The sequence below is a fragment of the Hemiscyllium ocellatum genome, chromosome 15 (assembly GCF_020745735.1).
Source record: "Hemiscyllium ocellatum isolate sHemOce1 chromosome 15, sHemOce1.pat.X.cur, whole genome shotgun sequence".
NCBI lineage: Eukaryota > Metazoa > Chordata > Chondrichthyes > Orectolobiformes > Hemiscylliidae > Hemiscyllium > Hemiscyllium ocellatum.
Genome location: NC_083415.1, coordinates 39,925,055 through 39,949,115, shown reverse-complemented (window position 1 = coordinate 39,949,115; position 24,061 = coordinate 39,925,055). Strand labels below are relative to the sequence as shown.

At 40.8% G+C, this 24,061-nt stretch overlaps 1 protein-coding gene across 1 annotated transcript in view; it reads right to left on the bottom strand.

The window, feature by feature from the left end:
* rgs19 (regulator of G protein signaling 19) overlaps window positions 1-6,681 on the bottom strand; it is a 116,598-nt gene extending 109,917 nt beyond the window's left edge. Inside the window, exon 1 of the mRNA XM_060836060.1 lies at window positions 6,598-6,681. The gene's annotated coding sequence lies outside the window, so the exon portion shown is untranslated. The remainder of the gene's footprint in view (window positions 1-6,597) is intronic.
* Window positions 6,682-24,061: the final 17,380 nt, after the last annotated feature.

The window sequence follows — 24,061 nt, the reverse complement described above, 5'->3', positions numbered from 1 at the left end:
ATGGATGCGGATCGTTAGCTGTCTTCCTGTTTGTCCTATGTCGTGTTTTGTGCAGTCCTTGCATGGGATTTTGTACACCACATTGGTTTTGCTCATGCTGGGTATTGGGTCCTTTGTTCCGGTGTGTTGTTGTCTGAGAGTGGCTGTTGGTTTGTGTGCAATTATGAGTCCTAGTGTTTGTAGTAGTCTGGCTGCTAGTTTGGAAATGTCTTGATGTATGGTAGTGTGGCTAGTTCTTTGGGTTGTGGCATATCCTTGTTCCGTTGTCTTTCTAATGCTATTTACATTGAGAGAGATTGCAGAGCTCGAAGGTGTAGAAGGAGTAGGGGGTCCTGCTATATTTATCACAAAAGTTTAGGATGCAGGTGTTGTAAGTGATGAGGAAGGCAAATAGAATAGTGCCATTCATTGCAAAGAAAATAGAAAAAAGGAGTAGGGGAATTTTACTGCAATTCTAAAAGGCTTTGGTGAGGCCGTATCTAGAGTAATGTGCACATGTTAGGTCTCCTTATTTTAAGAAAACATATAAATATGTTGGAAACAGTTCAAAAAACGATCACTCAACTCGTATGGAGATTGTTGGAAAAGCTCAGCAGATCTAGTAGCATCTATGGAGAGATATCAGAGTTAATATTTCAGGTTAAGCAACCCTTCCTCAGAACAGGTTTGGGGAAGGGTCACTCAACCCGAAAAATTAACTCTGATTTCTCTCCACGGATGCTACCTGACCTGCTGAGTTTTTCCAGCAATCTCTGTTTTTGTTTCTGATTTACAGCATCCACAGTTCTTTCAGTTATTATCACTATATTCATTCCTAGAATGCAAGACTAATTTTACATTGAAAGGTTGAACAGGTTGGACCTTTTGCCATTGAGGTCTAAGCATATAAAATCTGAGAGAAACTAACAAGGTCGATTATAAGAAGGTACTTCTCCTTGTAGGAGGGACTAGAGCCAGGTTTTAATCTTAAGATGGAGAAAGTGAGGACTGCAGATGCTGGAGATCAGAGCCAAAAAAGGCATTCCTGAAGAAGGGCTTATGCCCGAAACATCGAATCTCCTGTTCCTTGGATGCTACCTGACCTGCTGCGCTTTTCCAGCAACACATTTTCGGCTTTAATCTTAAGATGGACAATGAGGAGAATTTTATTCCCAGCCAAGATTTGTTAACCTGTGGAATTCTCTTTCCCGAAAAACACTGGATGTTGGAATTTATTCAAGGCTGAGGTAGATAGATTTTTTTTGTAGACAAGGGAGTCAGGAGTTTGGGGGACAGACAGCAAAGTAGAGATCAGACCTCAACAAGATCAACCAAATCATATTGAACAGCAGAGCAGGTCTGAAGTAGCAAATTATTTACTTCTACCCCAAAATTGTTTCCATACTCCTATGCTCTTTCTAAGATGAGAATATACTATACATACAATGTTTCTAGCATTAGCACAGGACCTTGGCTATTTGGAAAATTGAAAATATGTGATGAATACTGGTACCATATAACTCCTTTCACCTTAGTTAATATCCATTTTGGAAACTGGCTGTAAAGTGATGAAATAAACCACAGCTTACAAGCAGTGCTCCCTCAAATTTTCTTATCAACTGTGTGGCCTCCAATATCTGTACGTGGCAGTAACTTCCAGAATTAGAAGTCAATGCTGCAATTGGAGTGTCAATGCTGATCATTGTGTGCAGAACATCAAAACCATGCAGCTTAGAGGAATTTTGCTGACAAGAAAAGAGCTAAAGCAAAGGAAACAACTAAGATATATACCAGTGAGAAAGAAGGATCCTAAGCAGAAGATAAATCAACTATTGTTCACAAAAGAAGATAAATATAGCATCAATTTGAAAAACAAAACACATAATGTGGCAAAGAACAGTAGTAAACCAGAGGACTCGGCAAATCAGCAAAAGATGATACAAAAAAGGAAATAAATAAATTTTAAGGCAAAAGTAACAAGTAATATAAAAATGGGGAGTAGGAGTTTCTTTAAATGTATCAAAAAGAAGACAGAGGCCAGAGTGAACATGAGAGAATTAGATTGGAGAAATAATAATGGAGCACCAGGAAATTGAAACAGAACAGGAGTTGAATAGATATTTTGCATTAGTCTTCACAGTAGATGTTACGAATAGCATGCCAAATATGCTAAATAATCAAGGGGCAAATGGGAGAAAGGAAATAAATGTGATAATTATGCCTAGAGATGAATCATTAGAGAAATGAAGTGGAGCTTAAATCCAATTTGTTCTCTGGGCCTTGCATCTGAGGGTACTAAAGAAAGAAGCTACAGAGATAGAGGATATATTTGATAAAAATCTGCCAAGAATCTTTAGATTCTGGAAAAGTCATTGAAGATTAGAAAACTTCCAATATAATACTTATAGATAGTTACATATGGAGGACATTCAGACTATGTCTACAACAATCAACAAAGATCTACACAAATCCCATTTTCCAGGTCTTGGTTCCTAACCCTGGAGGCTATGGCAACACAAGTGAATATCCAAATGCTGTTTATATGTTATCAGAGTTTCTGACTCAGTCATCCTTTCACAGAATCCTATAAACTCCAAGTGGAAAAGAAAGTTCCCCACCTTTCCCCTTAGCTTTCTGTCTCATAGTTTAGATCTACCAATCTCTGTGTCATATGTTTAAGACAAAGATGAGGAGAAATTGCCTTTTTCTGAGGGTAATCAATCTGTGGAATTCTTTACCAGAGGGCTGTCGAGGCTCAGTCATTAAATATAATTCAAGGGCAAGATGGATTGATTTTTCATCTTAGAATTATAGAATCCCTACAGTGTGGAAGCAGGCTAATCAGCCCATCAAGTCCACACCGACCCTCCAAAGAGCATTCCTCCCTACTCTATCCCTGTAGCTATGCATTTTCCATAGATAATCCAATTAGATTGCACAATCCTGGATATTATGGTCAATTTAGCATGGCCCATCCACCTAACCTGCACGGAAGTGGTGCTGAGGAAAATCAGATCAGCCACAATCACATTGATCGGTAGAGCAGGCTTGATGATATGTTCTGTTCCTGTTTCATATGGTTTTATGTACAGGGTTGTAACATTGGCAAAAAGAGTAGTAATCCTAAGGATAGGGAGGAATTTAGAACTCACCAAAGGAAAACCAAAGAATTGAAAAGGAAAGAGAAAAGTGAAAAGGAGACTAAAAAAAAAAGAAAATGTTGGGAATACTCAGCAGGTAGGGAAGATTTGAGGAAAGATTATAGACTGGAAATGTTTACCTGTTTCTCTCTTCAGCAGGTCATATTGTACCCATAGAGAGAAATTCCAAGTTATTGCTTTTAGTCAGTGATTTATCATCAATACTGGCCTACAGCTAAGCATGTTCAATTTCAATTCTTATTTTGAATTTTCAACAACTGCAATATTTTACTTTTGTAATGATAACATGGGGGCTGCTGTACTGTTCTGCTTTGAATTTGAGTGGTTTTGTTTGAGCTGTAGATCATGTCCCACCAACAGGAAATTCCTGAAATTTGATGCAGGAATCTAAAATGGTGGGTGAATGGCACAATTGTGTAATTATTTCAAGCTGTCTAAGGCTTCAATAGGTAAAATAGCACAGAAGTAGCCTCTTTAAAAAAGTGGAAACACCATGTGTACCCACTGTGGATATAATCTCCTCCATAGTACGTCCTTCTTAGTCAGCTCCTCCAGTTCAGTTTTGCACTTTTGCTGTTTGCTGCCATTTTTATTTTATTCTTTCATGAGATGTGGGCATCACTCGCAAGCTCAACACTGTTGCCTCTCCCTAATTAACCTTGAACTGAGTAACTTGCTGGGTCATTTTAGAGGGCTGTTAAGAGTCAGCCACATTGCTCTATGCCTGAAGTCATTTTTTTGGCCCAGATGAGGATGATTGATTTCATTCATTAAAGGCAATTAGTGAACCAGATGGGTCCCTATCACAATTGATGATAGTTGTCATTTTAATCCCAGATTCTTTGGTTTCAGCTAAATTTCACCAACTGCTATTGTGAGGTTTGAAACCATATCTCCAAAGCATTAGCAAGCGCCTCTGCATTATTAATCAAGTGACATCACCACTACACCATCATTTCCTCTTAAGCCACGAAGGCAGCACAAGATGGAATGATTTTTCATCTTAGAATCGTAGAATCCCTACAATGTGGAAGCAGGCTACAACTATTTCTGTGGTAGCTGATAGTGTTATATCTGGTAGTAGTTCTGAAGGCACATGGAGTCGTGGAATCATACAGTACGGAAACAGACCTCTCGGTCCAACCAGTCCATGCTGACTGTAATCCCAAACGAAACCATTTTCACCTGCCTGTGCTAGGCCCATGTCCCTCCAAATATTTCCCAATCATGTTCTTATCCAAATGTCTTTTAAATGCTGTAACTGTATCTGCATCCATTACTTCCTATTGAAGTTCATTCCACACACGAACCACTCTCTATATTAAATATTGTCCCCTTGTTCTTTTTAAATCTTTCTCCTCTCACCTTAAAAATAAGGCTCTGGTTTTGAAAGTCCCTCCTCTAGAGAAAATCAACCTGCCATTCACCTTATCTACCCATTACAATTTTATAAATGTCTATAAGGTCACCTCTTAACCTCCTATGTGCCAGAGAAAAAAGATCCCAGCTGCTACAGAGACAAAAATAGAAAATGCCGGAAAAACTCAACAGATCTGGCAGCATCTGTGGAGGTGTATCTTGCAAAAAGTGCGGAACTAAATTAATGATATTCTGTGGTTTGCATAATTTGGATGGGCTTTGCTGGTGCTAACTTGTCTAGCTGCACCAAAAACGTGGTACAGTTGCTGCTTATAATATATGTTCTATTCCTGTTCACTATACTATAAGATGAAGAGGCCACAAAGCATTCAAAAAAATCGACAGTGTATGGTCAAATTTCTAAGCTATACTCAATTCAGTTCAAATACATTCTTGATTATGAAAAAAACTAGCACAAATGTGCAAAATACTAAATTGTTAAATTGCTGAGAATTTGCTGCAAGTGATATCTGGAGTAGTGGGAGTAGGAGTGAAGCAGAAAATGCGACTGCACTGAGACAAGATAATTTGACAATGAATCAGGCTGTAAAATGGATGACATTTAAATTTTATAATTTATATATATTGGCTTACATCCCCGGGATAAAGCCTTGTTACAGGCAAAGAGATTGAGCTATAACATCATAAGATCCATAAAATATTTAGATCAAATAGATGGGTCAGCAACCAGATTAAATTTAAGATGCTAAAAGATGCATGATTCTCCCAGTTGTAACAAATCTTAATCACAGTATTGAATATTTGCAGTTTTAATTATCCCTATTTGTGAATTGATTATGCATAATATTCTGATATTGTATGTGCTGCAATTGCAAAGCCCTTCTTGAACAAGTCACAGGAAACATCTTGCAGTTAGTAACAGATTAGTAAGATCTGTATCTCTAACTGCATGCTGTTATTGTAAGTTTAAGGATAAAGTGTTCAGAGCATAGAGCTCAAGCAATTACTGAAGTAATTTTGTTTCATTACTTTAAGTATGTTGTAAACAATAATTGTACAACTTTTGTTATTTTGTCAATTATAACCAGTAGCATGGTTATTTTCAAACTATTTTATTTGCCAAAGTAAAAGCAAAACTTCCTGTTTTCAGGTACTCATTGATTCAAGTACTTCAAGACATTTATGGCAACTGTTTTTATGTGCTCTGCAAGACAGGAAACCTTTTCCATGTTTTCACTCATGTATAATGTTGTTGATGCTTCATATCACTAGTGATTTGTTAGTGAATTAATTTAGTCTAATCAAACAGGATTTTGGTGACAGCCTAAATTTGAATATTAGATTAATATTTTAGTGGAACATTTTATTTTGGTGACTAGAATCATGTTTAGGAGTATTCAAGCTGATTTAATGAGAAATCTACAGCCACAGAATTACAATTTGCGTTTTTTTTTTGCATTTTACTTCCATATGAATGCTCCCAAACTACCCCAATCCAGAGAATTTAGATGCAGGATGATAAGAGTTAAAAGTTCAATTATCTAAAACTGCACCATTTACCAGTATATGAAATCCCACATATTTATCTAGTTACTTATCAGTTTATCCATTATGGTTACTTTCTAATCATCTTGCTCAGTTGTTATGACACATTTCTGGAGTAGATGGGACTTAAACCCAGGCCTCCTGTTTCAGAGGTAGCACACTAGGCATACAAAAGCCCAATATATCTATTCTAAGTTTGTCTGCAAAGTGATCCTACTCAACTTCAGATAAATCAGTGCAGTCAAAGGTGCACTCTTCTAACTTCAAATTAGTGTGCTAAATGGGCTCATTAAGTATCAATATTACCCTGGAGTGCTGTGAACCTGCCTGGTCCAGGTGTCAGACTAATGAGTTCCAACTTGAATTGGAACTTCCATTTGTTAACTTAATTTTCATGTGTATATATTTTATGGAAATGCATAGTTTTGAGGTTTCCTGCATCTTCCAGTAACATAATAGCAGGAAATTAGGAGGAAAACCATCAAAACACTAACACAATATTATCTTTGATATAGAAACAGCAAGTTTATACCTGCTAACGCTGGGAAAGGAACACACACTCGCCAGTACAACGTGAGGATGGCCTCAGGCTCCTTTGTATGTCTTTAACTTGATTGGTTGTTTTCTTAGACCGTCAGCAGTAACAATGCTGTAGTTATCTTTTAAGTGTTCAGTTTCCTGATGTTTCTTCACATATAATGTTGTCACCAAGCATTTCTCTTTTTTTGAGAGACAAAGAGAGAGAGAGAGAGAGAGGTTCCTTGAACTACAAACTAGTTGGATATTTTGTGTCTGCAGAAGTTATATGACAAGTTTCATAATTGTGGGTGGAGTTTCCAACATGTGAAGTTACTCATAACCATGTAAATCAACGCAGGAAATGGAGGTTTTTTTTCACATCTCTCATGGGGGCTGGCTGGTTTTAGCTTTTACTTCACGTTGGTTTCCTGACACATAGTTAACTTGGCTAACCTTGTGTTATGAAGATGTGGGCGTCCTTTGTGTTTTTCCAGCACCACACTCTTGACAAAAATCACACAACACCCGGTGATAATCCAACACATTTATTTGTAAGTACAAGCTTTCGGAGCATTGCTCCTTCATCAGGTAGCTAGCTGACAAAGGAGTAGCGCCCTGAAAGCTTGTACTCTCAAATAAACCTGTTGAGTATAACCTGGTGTTGTGTGATTTTTAACTTTGTTCACCCTGGTCCAACACCAGCACCTCCACATCTTGGCTAACTTTGGACAGATGATGCCACTTTAATCAGTGTAATTTTTAAAACCATTTCAAACCATGAAATTCCTAGGTATTAAATTGGTCAATGGAATTCAAAGATTAACAGCTCGTGTTTAATGTGATAGTAGTCATGGCTCTGGGTGATCATTAATTTCTCTTCCAGGATATCATTGCTGGAGTTCCTCAGGGTAGAATCCTAAACTGAATCATCTTCGGCTGCTTCGTTAGTAACCTTCCCTTCATAAGGTTAGAGATTGGATGCTTGCTGATGATTGCAAAATGTTTAGCACCATTCATGACTCCTTGGATACTGAAGGAATCCATATCCATGTGCAGAAAGACCTGGACATCTAGGTTTCAGTGGATAAGTGGCAAATGACATTCATGCCACCCAAGTGCCAGGCAATGACCAATTCAAACTGGAGAGAATCTAAGTACCTTTATTTGATTTTCAAGGATATTGCCATCACTGAATTCCCCATTGGATTAGCAAGCTTCACACGGTCAGGAAGGAGAGGCAACATCCAGATTGAATATGTAGTTCAGAAATTTGGAGGCAATGTGGGAATTCAGTGCTGATGGAACAAAGTGCTTATTGCTTGCTTTCTCTGGCTCATATTTTGCAAGTTTCTTTTAACAGGATAAATTGAAGCCCAGTATCAGGTTTTAGAGTGATATCACTGGGAAGTTGTAAATTTATTGGTTGGTGACAGCTACTAATTTGACTATCAATTATAGGTTACTTTCAGATTGAAGTAAATTGAGGAAATATTTACAAGCTATAAATAAAAGACCAGTAGGAATTTTTTAAAAATGAAATTAAGAACTAAGTAATTAAAATAGGGATGCTGGGCCAAACAATGTGTTGTATCTGCATGGCGTGGGAGCTGGTGAACCCCACTGTGGTTCATAGTGACCACATCTGTAGCAAGTGTTAGTTGCTTGAGGAACTGTGGCTCAGAGTTGATGAGCTGGAGTCTCATCTCCAAGCTCTGTGGAACATCAAGGAGGCGGATAGTTACCTGGACTCTGTGTTTCAAGAGGCTTTAGATGAACTACCTTGAATTCAGTCAGTGGTGAGGGACAGGAGGGTGTGACTATGAGCGAGAGAGGTAGAGGAGTACAGGAGGTAGGGCTGAAGTTGCCTCAACTCTTGAATTTGTCTAACAGCTTTAAAGTTCTTGTTTCCTGTGTATATGAGAGCAGGGGTTCATGGGATGATATGCAAACTGACCATAGCACTGTGGTAGATGGAGCTATTCAAGAGGGGGTAGAAAAGAGAAATCTAGTTGTAATCAGGGATACCATAGTGTGGGGAATAGACACTATTCTTTGTGGCCAGGATTGAGAGTCCTGAAGGGTATGTTGCCTACTTGGGCCCAGGTTGAGGAAAATTCATCTGGGCTGTAGAGGAGCTTGGAATGGGAGGGAAAAATTCCAGCTGTCGTGGTCTACGTAGGTACCAACAATCTTAGTAAGAAGAGGAAAGAGGTTCTCCTGAAGGAATGTAAGCAGCTAGGAGCTAAATTAAAAAGCTGAACCAAAAAGTTAACAATCTCTAAATTACTACCTGAGCCACCAGCTAATTGGCACAGGGTCAACAATATTAAAGAGGTAAACTTGTAGATAAAAGGCTGGTGTGGGAGAGACACGTTCAAATTCATGCATGAGAATGGGGAAGGAAGGAGCTGATCCGAGTGGATGGGCTCACTTGAATCATGCTGGGACCAGAGTCCTGGAGAATCACATGCTTAGAGTTGTGGCTAGGGCTGTAAAGTAAATAGTGGGGTGAGGGAGGTGACGAGGGAAGTCAGGGAAGACAGCATTAAAGCAAAAGAAAATGCTTACAATGCGCTGAAGATTATTGGGAAGCATAGGTAGTAATATAAGATTGTCGTAGTTTTTTTTTAGATCTCTAAAAGGTAAGGGAGAGACAAGAGTGGACGTTGGATGACTGGAAAATGAGACTGGAGAAGTAGTAATGTGGAACGAAGAAATGGCCAAGGAACTGAATACATACTAACCATCTTGGATGAAGGGGTAAGGGAGGTTCTCGACCAACTCCACCCAGTTTAATAGGCATCAATCTTCACAGTGGAAGATACCAGCAACATACCAGAACTTCCAGAGAGTCAGGGGACAGAGGTGAGTGCAGTGGGCATCACTAAGGAGAAGGTGCTGGGGAAGCTGAGAAGTCTAAAGGTAGAAAAATCACCAGGACCAGATGGACTGAAGGAGATAGCTGATGACATTGTACAGGCATTGGTGGTGATCTTTCAGGAATCACTGGAGTCAGGCAGTATCTCAGAAGACTGGAACATTGTCAATGTAACACCCCTGTTTAAGAAGGGAACGAGTCAGAAGACAGAAAACTATATTTAGGTTAGCCGAACCTCAATTGGTAAGACTTAAGGGTTCAATATTAAGGTTAAGATATTAGAGAACTTGAAAGTAAAATAAAAAAGTGTAAAAGTGAAAGTAAACTAGGGCGGAGTCAGCAGAGCTTCATCAAGGGGTGACCCTGCCTGATAAATTTGTTTGAATTCTTTGGGAGGTTAACAAGCAAGTTAGACCATGGAGAACCAGTGAACATGATCTATTTAGATTTCCAGAAGGTTTTTTGACAAGGTGTCACACAAAAAGCTACTAAATAAGATAACAGCCCAGAAGGCAGAGAGTAAGGATAAAGAAGTCTTTTTCAGGACAGCATCTAGTGACTTCCAAGCCTCTGGAGTTCCAAAGGACCACGATTATTCACATTATACATTAACAATCTGGACAAAGGAACTGAGAGCATTGTTGCTAAATTTGCAGATGACACAAAGGTAAGTGGAAGGACAGGTAGTATTGAGGTAGCAGAGATACTGCAGAAGGTCTTGAACCTGTTAGGCGAGTGTGCAAAGAAGTGGAAGATGGAATATTATGTGGCAAAATGTGAGGTTTTCAACTTTGGTTGCAAGAATACAAGTGTAAACTTTTTTTTAAATGAGGAAAGGCTTTGTAACTCTGAAGCACAAAAGAACTTTGTGGGGAAGTTGCTGGAGAGGGTACTGAGAGATAGGATCGATTTATATTTAGAAAAGAATGAGCTTATCAGTGATAGGCCACATGGTTCTGTGTGGGGGAAATCATGCCTTACCAACTTAATAGAGTCCTTCGAGGAAGTGACCAAGTTGTTAGATGAAGGAAGGGCCGTTGATGTCATATACATGAACTTTAGTAAGGTGTTTAATAAGGTTCCCCATTGTAGACTAATGGAGAAAGTGAAGTCAAATTGTGTGCAGAGTGTTCTAGCTAGGTGGATAAAGGACTGGTTGAGCAACAGGAGACAGAGAGTAGTAGTTGAAGGGAGTTTCTCGAAATGGAGAAAGGTGACCAGTGGTATTCCACAGGGGTCAGTATTGGGGCCACTGTTTTTTATAATATACATAAATGATCTAGAAGAGGGCACTATTGGTATGATCAGCAAGCTTGCAGATGACATAAAGATTAGTGGAGTAGCAGAAAGCATAAGGGACTGTTAGAGAATACAGGAGGATATAGATAGACTGGAGAGTTGGGCGGAGAAGTGGCAGATGGCTTTCAAGCCAGACAAATGTGAGGTGATGCATTTAGGTAAGTCTAATTCTAGAGTGAATTATACAATAAATGGAAGAGCCTTGGGAAATCTGGGAGTGCAGGTCCATTGTACCCTGAAAATTTCTGCACAGGTGGATAGAGTGGTCAAGAAGGCATGTAGTATGCTTGCCTTCATTGCACAGGGTATTGAGTATAAGAGCTGGCAAGTCATGTTAAAATTGTACAAAATATTGGTTCGGCTGCATTTCGAATACTGTGTACAGTTCTAGTTGCCACATTACCAAAAGGATGTGAACGCTTTGGAGAGGTTGCAGAAAAGGTTTACGAGGATGTTGCCTGGTATGGAAGGTGCTAGCTATGAAGAGAGGTTGAGTAGGTTAGGTTTATTTTCACCAGAAAAAAGGAGATTGTGGGGGGACCTGATTGAGGTTTACAAAATCATGAAGGGTATAGACAGGGTGGATAGAGACAAGCTTTTTCCCAGGGTGAAGGATTCAATAGCAAAAGGTTATGCTTTCAAGGTGAGAGGTGGAAAGTTTAAGGGGGATACACGCGGCAAGTACTTCACACAGAGGGTGGTGGGCATTTGCTACATGTTGCCAGCAGAGGTGGTGGAGGCAGGCACATTAGATTCATTTAAGATGCGTCTGGACAGTTGCATGAGTAGGTGGGGAGCAGAGGGATACAAATGCTTAGGAATTGACCAACAGGTTTATACAGTACATGTGGATTGGCTCAGCCTTGAAGGACCGAAGGGCCTGTTCCTGGGCTGCAAATTTTCTTTGTTCTTTGTTTAGATTTCTCTTAAGGTTAACGTGCAAGTACAGTTGGAAGTTAAGAAAGTAAATGAAATGTTGGTATTCATTTTAAGAGGCTGAGAATACAAGCAGGGATGTACTGCTGAGGCAGTATTTGGCTCTGGCCAAACCACATTTGGAATATTGTGAGCAGGTTTGGACCCCATATCTGAGGAATAATTTGCTGGCATTGTAAGGGGTCCAGAGGAAGTCTATAAGTATGATCCTGGGGATGAAGGGCTTGTTATATGAGAAATTGTTGAGGAGTCTGGGTCTGTAATCTATGGAGTTTGGAAGGATAAGGGGTGAGTTGATTGAAACTTACAGAATACTGAAAGGCCCAGGAGAGAGTGGACATGGAGAAGATATTTCCACAAGTAGGAGAGACCTGAGGGCACAGCCTCAAAAATGAAGGAATGACCATTTAGAACTGAGATGAAGAGGAATTTCTTCAGCCAGAGGGGAGTTAATCTGTGGAACTCATTGCTACAGAGAGCTGTACAGGCCAAGTCATTGAGTGTATTTAAGACAGAGATAGATAGGTTCTCAATTGATAAGGGGATCAATGGTTACAGGGAGAAGGCAGGAGAGAGAAATTGAGGAATATATCAGTTATGATCAAATCGTAGGGCATACTCAATTTGCCAAGTAGCCTATTTTAACTCCTATATCTCATAATCAACTACCTGTGGGTTATCAAACTGGATCACGTAAATATAGTGGTTACTAGATCATGACAGAATCTAGGAATTCCGCAGCCAATAACCTCCTGTCTCCTCAGTGCTTGTTCACCATCTACAAGACATAAGTAAGGAATGTGAGAACATACTCTTCACATGCTTAGATGGATATAGCTGCCACAACATTCAAAGGTGCAACACAGATTAGAGCAGCCCATTCATTTAGCACTACTTCCATCATCTTAAACATTCACTATCTTCACTACGCGGGCACAGTGGCAGCAGTGTGTACATCTATAAGATGCACAGCAGCAACTCAGGCTCCTTCATCAACACCTTTAAACTCATAGCCTCTACCAGCTGGAAGATTAGAAGCAGCACATCCATGGGAACACCAGCACCTATGTCTCCTCCAAATCACAGCAGCTGATTTGGAACTTTTTAGCAATCTTTCACTGTCACTTGATCAGAACCCATGCACTCACTTCCTCGCACAATGGAGTGCATCTACACTCCATGGACAAAATTCCAGAAATTCACTACCATCTTCACCAGAGCAACATATGTTGGCCTAGCCAAACACGTCCTCACCCTATCTTAGATGGTGGATATCACTATGACCAATATTATTTATTAGCTTGGCAGTTCACTCATGATATATAATAATCATTTTTGGTCACAAAGTTCTTCAAAACATTGACTTCCTCACAAAGAATTTCAGCTCATCTCCTTCAACGAGCTAACTTGATTCCCAGCTGAACCAGAGCAGCATAAACACAAATTACATGGGTATGGTCCTCACCAAGATTATCAAACAACTGCAGGACTTACTTAACTCGATCTAAATGGCATAGGTCCAGCAATGTTCTCATCAAGTAACGGATTAGCTGGAGTAACTGTGTACTGGCTTATATTCAGCTTCTGGATCTGGCTTCTGCTTCTGGGAAGGTCAGAAAAATGGTACGGAGTGAGACCCACATTTTGAAATCCAGCACTGTCACAATGGACCAAATGGCTTCCTCCTTCACTGTAAAAATTCTGACATTGAGCTTACCTTTACTTTAAACATTTGGTGTCATCAAACATCACTGAGCTTGAATTTATCTTTATTGTTTTATATATTTTCAACAAGGTTAAATCTCTCATGAAAATTTGTTTTCCAATTTTTGTTTCAGCATTTTAAAATAAATTGGGCTTGTTCATTTCTCTTCTTTTTCTTTTCAATTTCTCCTTTCCAGAAAAAAATGTTCAAAATCAGATTCCTTCACAATGTTTAACTTCTGAAATAATAGACCAACCTCAAGATGGTAATAAAAAGCAGAGATTTTCTACTTTATTTCAGTTAACTTATATGGGATATGGAATTTATGGCCCCCAGCTTCTGATATCCTGACCATTGGAAGTGAAATACAAATTAGGAGATGTGGCAGTCATGCAAAAATATTGCCCAAGATGTTTAAACTTTCAATGATCTAACCCTTGCTGCCTGGCACCTTCCATAATTGGATGTGAAACATCGGTTCTTCATGCCTCGTTCAGCCAAATATGTTACTGCATCTATGTGTGAAAGGATAACAGTAAAATGATGACTTATCTAAACATTAAAATACTGGATTGGTGCAATCTAAATTGAGACCATGATAATTTGTAAAATGGGTTAAATTGATAGACAAAAGAAAATGGCTGAAAGATATGGAAACGACATGGCCATAGAATTAGGGCCATTGTTCACCTGACCAAAAATAACAAATTGAACAACTTGGGACAAATGAGTTACAATTTCTATTGATTCTATGTACTCGGTCATTGAACTGAAATGTTTTATGCAGGGAAGCAGCAAGTGATAGGCATGGAAGTTTTCCACATGTTAGAGTAGGATTGGGGCAAGACAGTAGGCCAAGGGTGAACAGATGGTGGAATGAGGGGTGATGGTAACTGAAATGAGAAGAGTCAGGATTCTAATTCTGGTGGTGGGGGTTTAATTCCCAGAGCAGGAGAGAATAGTAAGGAACTGAGAAGGGATAATGAAGAGGGAAAACTTTTAGACAACTGGAATTGTAGCAAGAAATTGATCTTATGAACTGGAAAATTACGATGATGATACAGAGCCTTCCTGTTTATTTAGGATGTTATTTTATAGTCTAACTGTTAGGTGTTTTCTACAGGCCTCCTAATAGTCCGAGAGAAGTAGAGGATAATATTGCGAGGATGATTCAGGAAAAGAGTGAAGGTAGCAGGGTGGTTGTTATGGGGGACTTTAACTTCCCAGATATTGACTGGGAGAGCTATAGCTCGAGTTCATTAGATGGGTCGGTGTTTGTACAATGTGTGCAGGAGGGTTTCCTGACACAATATGTCGACAGGCCAACAAGAGGGGAGGCTATATTGGATTTGGTTCTAGGTAATGAACCAGGCCAGGTGTTAGACTTGGAGGTAGGTGAGCACTTCGGGGACAGTGACCACAACTCGGTGACTTTTACTTTAGTGATGGAGAGGGATAATCGTGTGCCGCAGGGCAAGAGTTATAGCTGGGGGCAGGGAAATTATGATGCAGTGAGGCATGACTTAGGATGTGTGGATTGGAAAAACAGGCTTCAAGAGAAGAACACTAATGAGATGTGGGGATTGTTCAAGGAGCAGCTACTGCGTGTCCTCGATAGGTATGTACCAGTCAGGCATGGTGTAAAGGGCCTTGTGAGGCAGCCGTGGTTTAGTAAGGAATTGGAGTCCCTTGTGAAAGAGAAGAAGGCGGCATATGTAAAGATGAGGCGTGAAGGTTCAGTAGGGGCGATTGAGAGTTATAAGGTAGCCAGGAAGGAGCTAAAGAGGGAGCTAAGAGAAGCGAGAAGGGGACATGAAAAGTCTTTAGCTGGTAGGATTAGGGAAAACCCAAAGGCTTTCTATAGGTATGTCAAGAATAAAAGGATGACTAGGGTAGGTATCGGTCCAGTCAAGGATAGTAGTGGGAAGTTGTGTGTGGAGGCGGAGGAGATTGGAGAGACATTAAATCAGTACTTTTCATCAGTATTCACTCAGGAACAGGATACTGTTGCTGATGTGAATATGGAATCACAAATAATTAGAATGGATGCCCTGGAAATATGCAGGGAAGAGGTTTTGGGAATATTGGAAAGGATGAATATAGATAAGTCTCCTGGGCCTGATGGCATTTACCCCAGGATCCTATGGGAAGCTAGGGAGGAGATAGCAGAGCCATTGGCCTGGATTTTTATGTCGTCATTGTCAACGGGAATAGTACCAGAGGACTGGAGGATAGTGAATGTGGTCCCATTGTTCAAGAAAGGGAGTAGGGATAGCCCTAGTAACTATAGGCCAGTGAGTCTGACTTCAGTGGTGGGCAAAGTCTTAGAGAGAATGGTAAGGGATAAGATTTATGAACATCTGGGTAGGAATAACGTGATCAGGGATAGCCAGCATGGTTTTGTGAAGGGCAGGTCGTGCCTCACAAACCTTATTGAGTTCTTTGAGAAGGTGACTAAGGAAGTGGACGAGGGTAAAGCAGTAGATGTTGCGTATATGGATTTTAGTAAGGCGTTCGATAAGGTTCCCCATGGTAGGCTAATGCTAAAACTACGGAGGTATGGCATTGAGGATACATTAGAAGTTTGGATTAGGAATTGGCTGGCTGGAAGGAGACAGAGGGTAGTAGTTGATGGATTATGTTCATCTTGGAGCGCAGTTACTAGCGGTGTACCACAAGGATCTGTTTTGGGACCATTGCTTTTTGTTATCTTTATAAATGATCTAGAGGAAGGACTTGAAAGCTGGGTAAGCAAGTTTGCGGATGACACAAAAGTCGGTGGAGTTGTGGATAGTGAGGAAGGAAGTGGTAGGTTACAGCGGGATATAGATAAGTTGCAGAGCTGGGCGGAAATGTGGCAAATGGAATTCAATGTAGCTAAGTGCGAAGTCGTTCACTTTGGTAGGAATAACAAGATGATGGATTACTGGGCTAATGGTAGGCTACTTGGTAGTGTGGATGAGCAGAGGGATCTTGGTGTCCATGTACACAGATCTCTGAAAGTTGCCACCCAGGTAAATAGTGCTGTGAGGAAGGCATATGGTGTACTGGGCTTTATTGGCAGAGGAATTGAGTTCCGGAGTCCTGAGGTCATGTTGCAGTTGTATAAGACTCTAGTGAGGCCTCATCTGGAGTATTGTGTGCAGTTTTGGTCGCCATACTATAGGAAGGATGTGGAAGCTTTAGAACGAGTGCAGAGGAGGTTTACCAGGATGTTGCCTGGAATGGTAGGAAAATCTTATGAGGAAAGGCTGAGGCACTTGGGGCTGTTCTCATTGGAGAAGAGAAGGTTTAGGGGAGATCTGATAGAAGTGTATAAGATGATTAGGGGTTTAGATAGGGTAGATACTAAGAACCTTTTACCGCTAATGGAGTCAGGTGTTACTAGGGGACATAGCTTTAAATTAAGGGGTGGTAGGTATAGGACAGATGTTAGGGGTAGATTCTTCACACAGCGGGTTGTGAGTTCATGGAATGCCCTGCCCGTATCAGTGGTGAACTCTCCTTCTTTATGGTCATTTAAGCGGGCATTGGATAGGCATTTGGAAGTTATTGGGCTAGTATAGGTTAGGTAGGATTCGGTCGGCGCAACATCGAGGGCCGAAGGGCCTGTACTGCACTGTATCCTTCTATGTTCTATGTTCTATACTTGCTGCATTGCAGACTGTGACTAATGAGAGCTTCCCCCCACCATGTGATTTTACCCGCATTTTAAATTCAAGTAGATCAAGAGGGAAATAGGCATGAACAAGAGAGTGTAACTGGCACACTTTCTGATTTAACTATCAGGATTGGCATGTCATGGTCAAAATTCTGCCTTGGATTTAGTCAGGAGGGTCTGTTTACTAAAAGCTAAGAGTAGAAATTCTGCCTTCATTCTGTATATTCTTATTATGAAAGATATAGATATTAAAGAAGAGAGTACCATTCATTGTCATGCACCTTCTTGAAATTTATTCAGAGCATCAATGGGAGATGCCTAAACTCACCCATTAACTCTCCATTTGAGGAAGAAAAATTGGACTCTTATTCTTGAATACAAATAAATAAAATATATCTATGATGAATTTAGCTTTTGCAGCTATTCAGCTTTCAACAAGATGGCTAAGAGTGGATGTTTAATTGTTAAATTGCTACAGTGGTCTAATGGGAATCCCTGCTGGCAGTTATGCTTAATTATTTACCTTTGGCTAAGAAAAGAAACCCTAAGGTCTAATTAAGAGATTAATGGATTTACTTAAGTATTTGATCTTCAAATACTGACTTTGCCTGTACATCAAGAGGTAATTTACTATTTAACATATGATATGGAGCCTTCTCACCACTTGAAAAGCAACAGCTTATCACAGCAATAGGTCTTTCATGTCCTTATAAAAATAATATTGGACGTAAAATCCTTCTTTATCTTTAATGTAATACATTAGCTTTACTATCCTTCTGGAGAAAGGGCATCTGTGATGCCATTTCTTTTGAAAATGTACTTTGCCATGCTGTCTTATTAATTCTTTCCTTTCTGCAGTTTGCCAGAGAGGATACAAGTTTTTGCATTTCTTTTATGGGTTAAGTTTCTCTTAAAACCTTGGACATAGGAGTGAAACGAAAGAGTCTTCGCAGTCTTGGATGTTTGAACTTTGATAGTACTTGCTGACTAAAATTTGTGATGTCCCAATATATGGCGGAGATATCAATGACCAAGGGGCACAGATTTAAGGTAAGGGGCACAAGATTTACAAGGGATGTGAGGAAATACTTTTTTGCACTCAGAGGGTGGTGGGAATATAGAGCTCACTGTCTGTAGGGGTAGTAGAAGCAGAAACTTTCATAACATTAAGAAAGTATTTAAGTGTCGATTTGCAATGCCAAGGTATGCAAGGCTATGGGACAGGTACTGGAAATTAGGATTACAATAGTTAGGTGGTTGTTATTGATTGACAGAAACTCGTTTGAGATAGATGTCTGAGTTTTACTTGAAATTGGTTAAGTGTCAATTTGGATGGGTTTCATGGAGGGCTTCTCTCCATGAGCGCTAATGAGATTTCTCATGCTGTTCTCTGAAACTTGCTTCATTGCCTATACACCATGCTCTTCTCATACATTCCCTCTTGCCAGAGACAGGACTCAGTTTTTATCCAGATCAAATGCTGTTAGTTCAGACCCTGCCCATGCACAGTTCCTACTGAAGATTTGACAGAGAGATGTCAGGGTTTGCTGACAGGGACCTCAGGATCATGGTAAATGGACTGATGCAGAGGAGATTTGTTCTCTTCCTGACTGACGGAGGCGACCATGTAATCAGACCATGCCAGGATGTTCTCAAGTTGTTACTTGGGTTGGTATGGTATCAACAGTCTGGAAGAAAGCTCAGTAATGACACAAGAAGGTCAATGGCTTTCTCCACTTTTCAAGACTAAGTGACACAATCTTCTCTCTGCTACCTCACACTCACTCTAACTCTGCATCTCTAATCACCTCCCCTCCAGGTTGATGCTCTACCACTCTCACTATTGCATGCAAAGTCTTCTCTCATTCACTCTCACCTAATCTGTCCCTTAGACTGCAAACTTGCATTTATTCTGCACTGGCCACTCACTTTGGATACCTCACCATTTACACCACAAAGAGCAATGTCAGCCATTTAAAACTTATTCAATCCCTCTCATTTCAGTAGAAAATGGCCTACAACAGGCCCCCTCTGAAGGGAAGATCTTTGCTTTAGCTAAAGAAGGTTTTGGCTGTCTATTGGAATGCCACAATCTCCATGTCTTGGCAATCAAGTAATCAAGGAAGAGCCATTGCCTGTTAACTCTGCTGTTCTCGTTACCCTCACCATAAATATACTCTTAATATGCCTGAACTTCGATGCTACTTCACTTCTCATGCTCTCCATTTTGTCTCCTGGACAGCATTGGAATCTGCATCATCCCGGTCATCAAGAGCGCAGTGTGCAAGACATCTGCCCCACCATGACTGAGGAAGAAGCTACAACTTCCTCAGAAGCTCCATTAGCAAGTCCTCCCTGCACCAGCTCACATACTATCTTGTTGGTGGGTATTTTAGCTAGGCTAGAGTCAGGAGAACATGCTGACAAGTACATCATTGCCATGTCTCCATAGCTATTGAGGAAGAAATGCCCCAAGTTGCTGGCACTCAGAGGGTTGCTGAAGACCAGTCATCTGCTAAGCCTTCATTGGAGAGGACTTCATGATATTGACAATTAACAACCATCCAAATGAATAGACACAGGAGAAGTGGGCAGGCTTATTGGAGGCACTGAGCAAACTAACTCGAAATTGGAAGACTGGATCAACCTTGTTTCCACTTCTGTCTCTGGCATCCAAGCATTTGTCTACCTCCATGGCCAGATTGGTGACTACCATGGAGGTTCAGTACACTCCTTTTCTCCTGAATGTACAGATAGACCAACACTCCATCACTCTAGCCATTGGTGCTCAGCACCAACTGAAAGTTAATAGAGGGATGAGGGACCTTGACCTCACTCCTGGTGCCTCACAAGGAGATAGGGTGATGCCAGTTGTCACCCAAATGGTGAAGGAACTACATACACACACTCTAGTAGTCTTCTTTTAGGACACTCCAGAGGTGGCTGGGCTTTCCATTTTCACCTTGCCTACCACCCTCAACACTGTGGTAGTTCAACCCAAGGAAGGTGAACGTACTTCTGGGCAGGACAAAGTCAGCATGTCTGGGCCCCTTAGCCACAAACACTTTAGAGTCACAGCACCAAACATTCCAAGACTAATAGGCTCCACTGGAGGGCAGGCTCTCTCCACACTAGTTGCAGAGTCAGGGACTGCACAAGATATAGTACAAAGCAAAGGAAGTGATGACTTGAGGGAAAAAAGCTGCATGGGTGTCACTTCATTGTTAATTGTAAATGTAAATACATTGTAAATATGTGTTCACTTTTCACCATCACGTTGAGTGAATATCACTTTCACTGTAATTAAAGACTGAAGGTACAGAGACTCGACATCCTTGGTCTATACAACACTGTGTAGTACTAAGTTTCAAACTGAGTCTTTCCTGCACTATGTGCAGGCTATGCGACCTTGAAAGATGGTTGCTACTTTGGCAACTAGGAGAATCTATCCAGGCTGCAAACTACTTCTTATGTCACAGGAGGAATGATTTGTAATGTTGCATGATGGGGTAAAGAGCGTTTGCAGTTTTAGTCAATGCATGAGGTCCACATATAGTACTTTGTGATCACCGGTGTCTTCCCTTTGTATACCAGACTATAAAGGCAATAAGATTTAGGAACAGAATTAGGCCCTTCAGCCCATCAAGTCTACTCATCCATTTGATCATGGCTGATAGGTTTCTCAACCCCATTCTCCTACTTTCTCCCCATAACCCTTTATCACTTTACTAATCAAAAACCTGATTTGTCTCTGTCTTAAATATACTCAATGACTTGAGCCTTCTACAGTAATGAGTTCCACAGATTCACCACCCTCTGGTTCAAGAGATTCCTCCTCATCTCAGTTCGAAAGGCTCATCCCTTCACTCTGAGGCTGTAACCTCCAGTGCGAGTCTCGCCTATTAGTGGAAACATATCCTCATAATGTTAATGTCTGCTTAATGCTTTTGTCCTTAGAAGGAACTTACATCATATAAAATTGGGTGCCACTTCCTTCACAGAATGAAGTACTTACTGTGCCCACTCATGGTAGCCATTCTTTGTCTGTTTGCTATTTGGAGGAATCTGAAAGGAAAAAGCAGTCATGCTTCACTGAGTCGTAGGGTCAGCCTCTTGATGTAGAAGATCAGCCAATCTTCATATTCCCTTTTTGGATGTTCTCTCTGCCAGCCTTAACAGTGTTGAACATCCCACATTCCCATCCAACAAGTTTATTTAACTGCTCATCATCCAATGTAATCCTGAGAGACACAAGTACACCATGTTACCATGGCATTGGCATCAGTTTTGGAACAGGGGTGATCTGTACTGTTGGGACGGTCTCCACCTGAACCGATCAGGGACCAATGTTCTAGCGAAGAGGATAAATAGGGTGGTCAGTAGGACTTTAAACTTCTGAGTTGGGGGGAAGGGAAAGTGAAAGCGACAGGGAGTATGGAGTTAAATGGAAAGATAAGCAACAGGAACACATATGTGCAGGCGGATTTAAACTCAAGGCAGACTGGGAATGCAGCAAAAAGGAAGGATAACTTAGGACATCTTATGACTTCCAATATCTCTAATGATAAAATTAGCATTAAGGCACTTTACCTGAATGCTCGCAGCATTCATAACAAAACAGATGAACTAATGGCACAGATTATGATGTGGTAGGCATCACAGAGACGTGGTTACAGGGGGGTCAGGACTGGCAGTTAAACTTCCAAAGATTTTCAACTTATCGAAAAGACAGGGAGATGGGCAGAGGGGGTGGGGTTGCCTTGTTAGTTAAGAACAAAATTAAATCTATGACACTGAATGACATAGCGTCGGATGATGTGGAGTCTGTGTGGGTGGAATTGAGAAACCACAAAGGCAAAAAAACCATAATGGGAGTTATGTACAGACCTCCTAACAGTGGTCAGGACCAGGGGTGCAACATGTACCGTGAAATAGAGAAGGCATGTCAGAAAGGCAAGGTCACAATGATCATGGGAGACTTCAATATGCAGGTGGACTGGGTAAATAATGTTGCCAGTGGATCCAAAGAAAGGGAATTTATGGAATGCTTACAGGATGGCTTTTTGGAACAGCTTGTCATGGAGCCCACAAGGAAGCAGGGTATTCTGGACCTAGTGCTATGTAATGAAACAGACTTTATAAAAGATCTTAAAGTAAGGGAACCCTTAAGAAGCAGCGATCATAATATGGTAGAGTTCACTCTGCAGTTTCAAAGAGAGAAGGCAAAATCGGATGTAATGGTGTTACAGTTAAATAAAGGTAATTATGAGGGCATGAGAGAGGAACTGACAAAAATAGACTGGAAGCAGAGCTTAGTGGGAAGACAGTAGAGCAAAAATGGCACGGGTTTGTGGGTATAATTGAGGACACTGTACAGAGGTTCATCCCCAAGAAAAGAAAGATTATCTGGGGAAGGATTAGATAGCCATGGCTGACAAAGGAAGTCAGGAAGTGTATTAAAGAAAAAGAGAGATCCTATAAAGTGGCCAAGAACAGTGGGAAATCAGAAGATTGGGAAGGCTACAAAAACAAACAGAGGATAACAAAGGGAGAGAGAGAAATAAGGAAGGAGAGGATCAAATATGAAGGTAGGCTAGCCAGTAATATTAGAAATGATAGTAAAAGTTTCTTTCAGTACATAAGAAACAAATGACAGGCAAAAGTGGACATTGGGCCACTTCAAACTGATGCTGGAAGGCTAGTGATGGGAGATAAGGAAATAGCAGGAGAACTTAACAAGTACTTTGCGTCAGTCTTCACAGTGGAAGACATGAGTAATATCCCAACAATTAAAGGGAGTCAGGGGACTGAGTTGAGTATGGTTGCCATTACAAAAGAGAAAGTGCTAGAACAGCTAAAAGGTCTTAAAATTGATAAATCTCCTGGCCCCGATGGGATACATCCTAGAATTCTGAGAGAGGTGGCTGAGGAAATAGTGGAGGCATTGGTTGAGATCTTTCAAACATCACTGGAGTCAGGGAAAGTCCCGGATGATTGTAACCCCCTTGTTCAAGAAAGGATCAAGACAAAAGATGGAAAATTATAGGCCAATTAGCCTAACCTCGGTTGTTGGTAAAATTCTAGAATCCATCATTAAGCTTGAGGTTTCTAAATTCTTGAAAGAGCAGAGTCTAATTAGAACAAGTCAACATGGATTTAGTAACGGGAGGCCGTGTCTGACAAACCTGTTGGAATTCTTTGGAGAGGTGACAAGTAGGTTAGACCAGGGAAACCCAGTGGATGTAGTCTATCTAGACTTCCAAAAGGCCTTTGATAAGGTGCCACACGGGAGCCTGCTGAGCAAGGTGAGGGCCCATGGTGTTCGAGGTGAGCTACTGGTATGGATTGAGGATTGGCTGTCTGACAGAAGACAGAGAGTTGGGATAAAAGGTTCTTTTTCGGAATGGCAGCCGGTGACAAGCGGTGTCCCGCAGGGTTCAGTTTTGGGGCTGCAGCTGTTCACATTATATATTAATGATCTGGATGAAGGGACTGGGGGAATTCTAGTGAAGTTTGCTGATGATACGAAGTTAGGTGGACAGGCAGGTAGTACTGAGGAAGTGGGGAGGCTGCAGAAGGATCTAGACAGTTTGGGAGAGTGGTCCAGGAAATGGCTGATGGAATTCAATGTGAGCAAATGTGAGGGTCTTGCACTTTGGAAAAAAGAATAAAAGCATAGACTACTTTCTAAACGGTGAGAAAATTTGTAAAGCCAAAGTACAAAGGGATCTGGGAGTGCTAGGCGAGGATTCTCTAAAGGTAAACATGCAGGTTGAGTCCGTGATTAAGAAAGCGAATGCAATGTTGTCATTTATCTCAAGAGGGTTGGAATATAAAAGCACCGTTGTGCTACTGAGACTTTATAAACCTCTGGTTAGGCCCCATTTGGAGTACTGTGTCCAGTTTTGGTCCCCACACCTCAGGAAGGACATACTGGCACTGGAACGTGTCCAGCGGAGATTCACACGGATGATCCCTGGAATGGTTGGTCTAACATG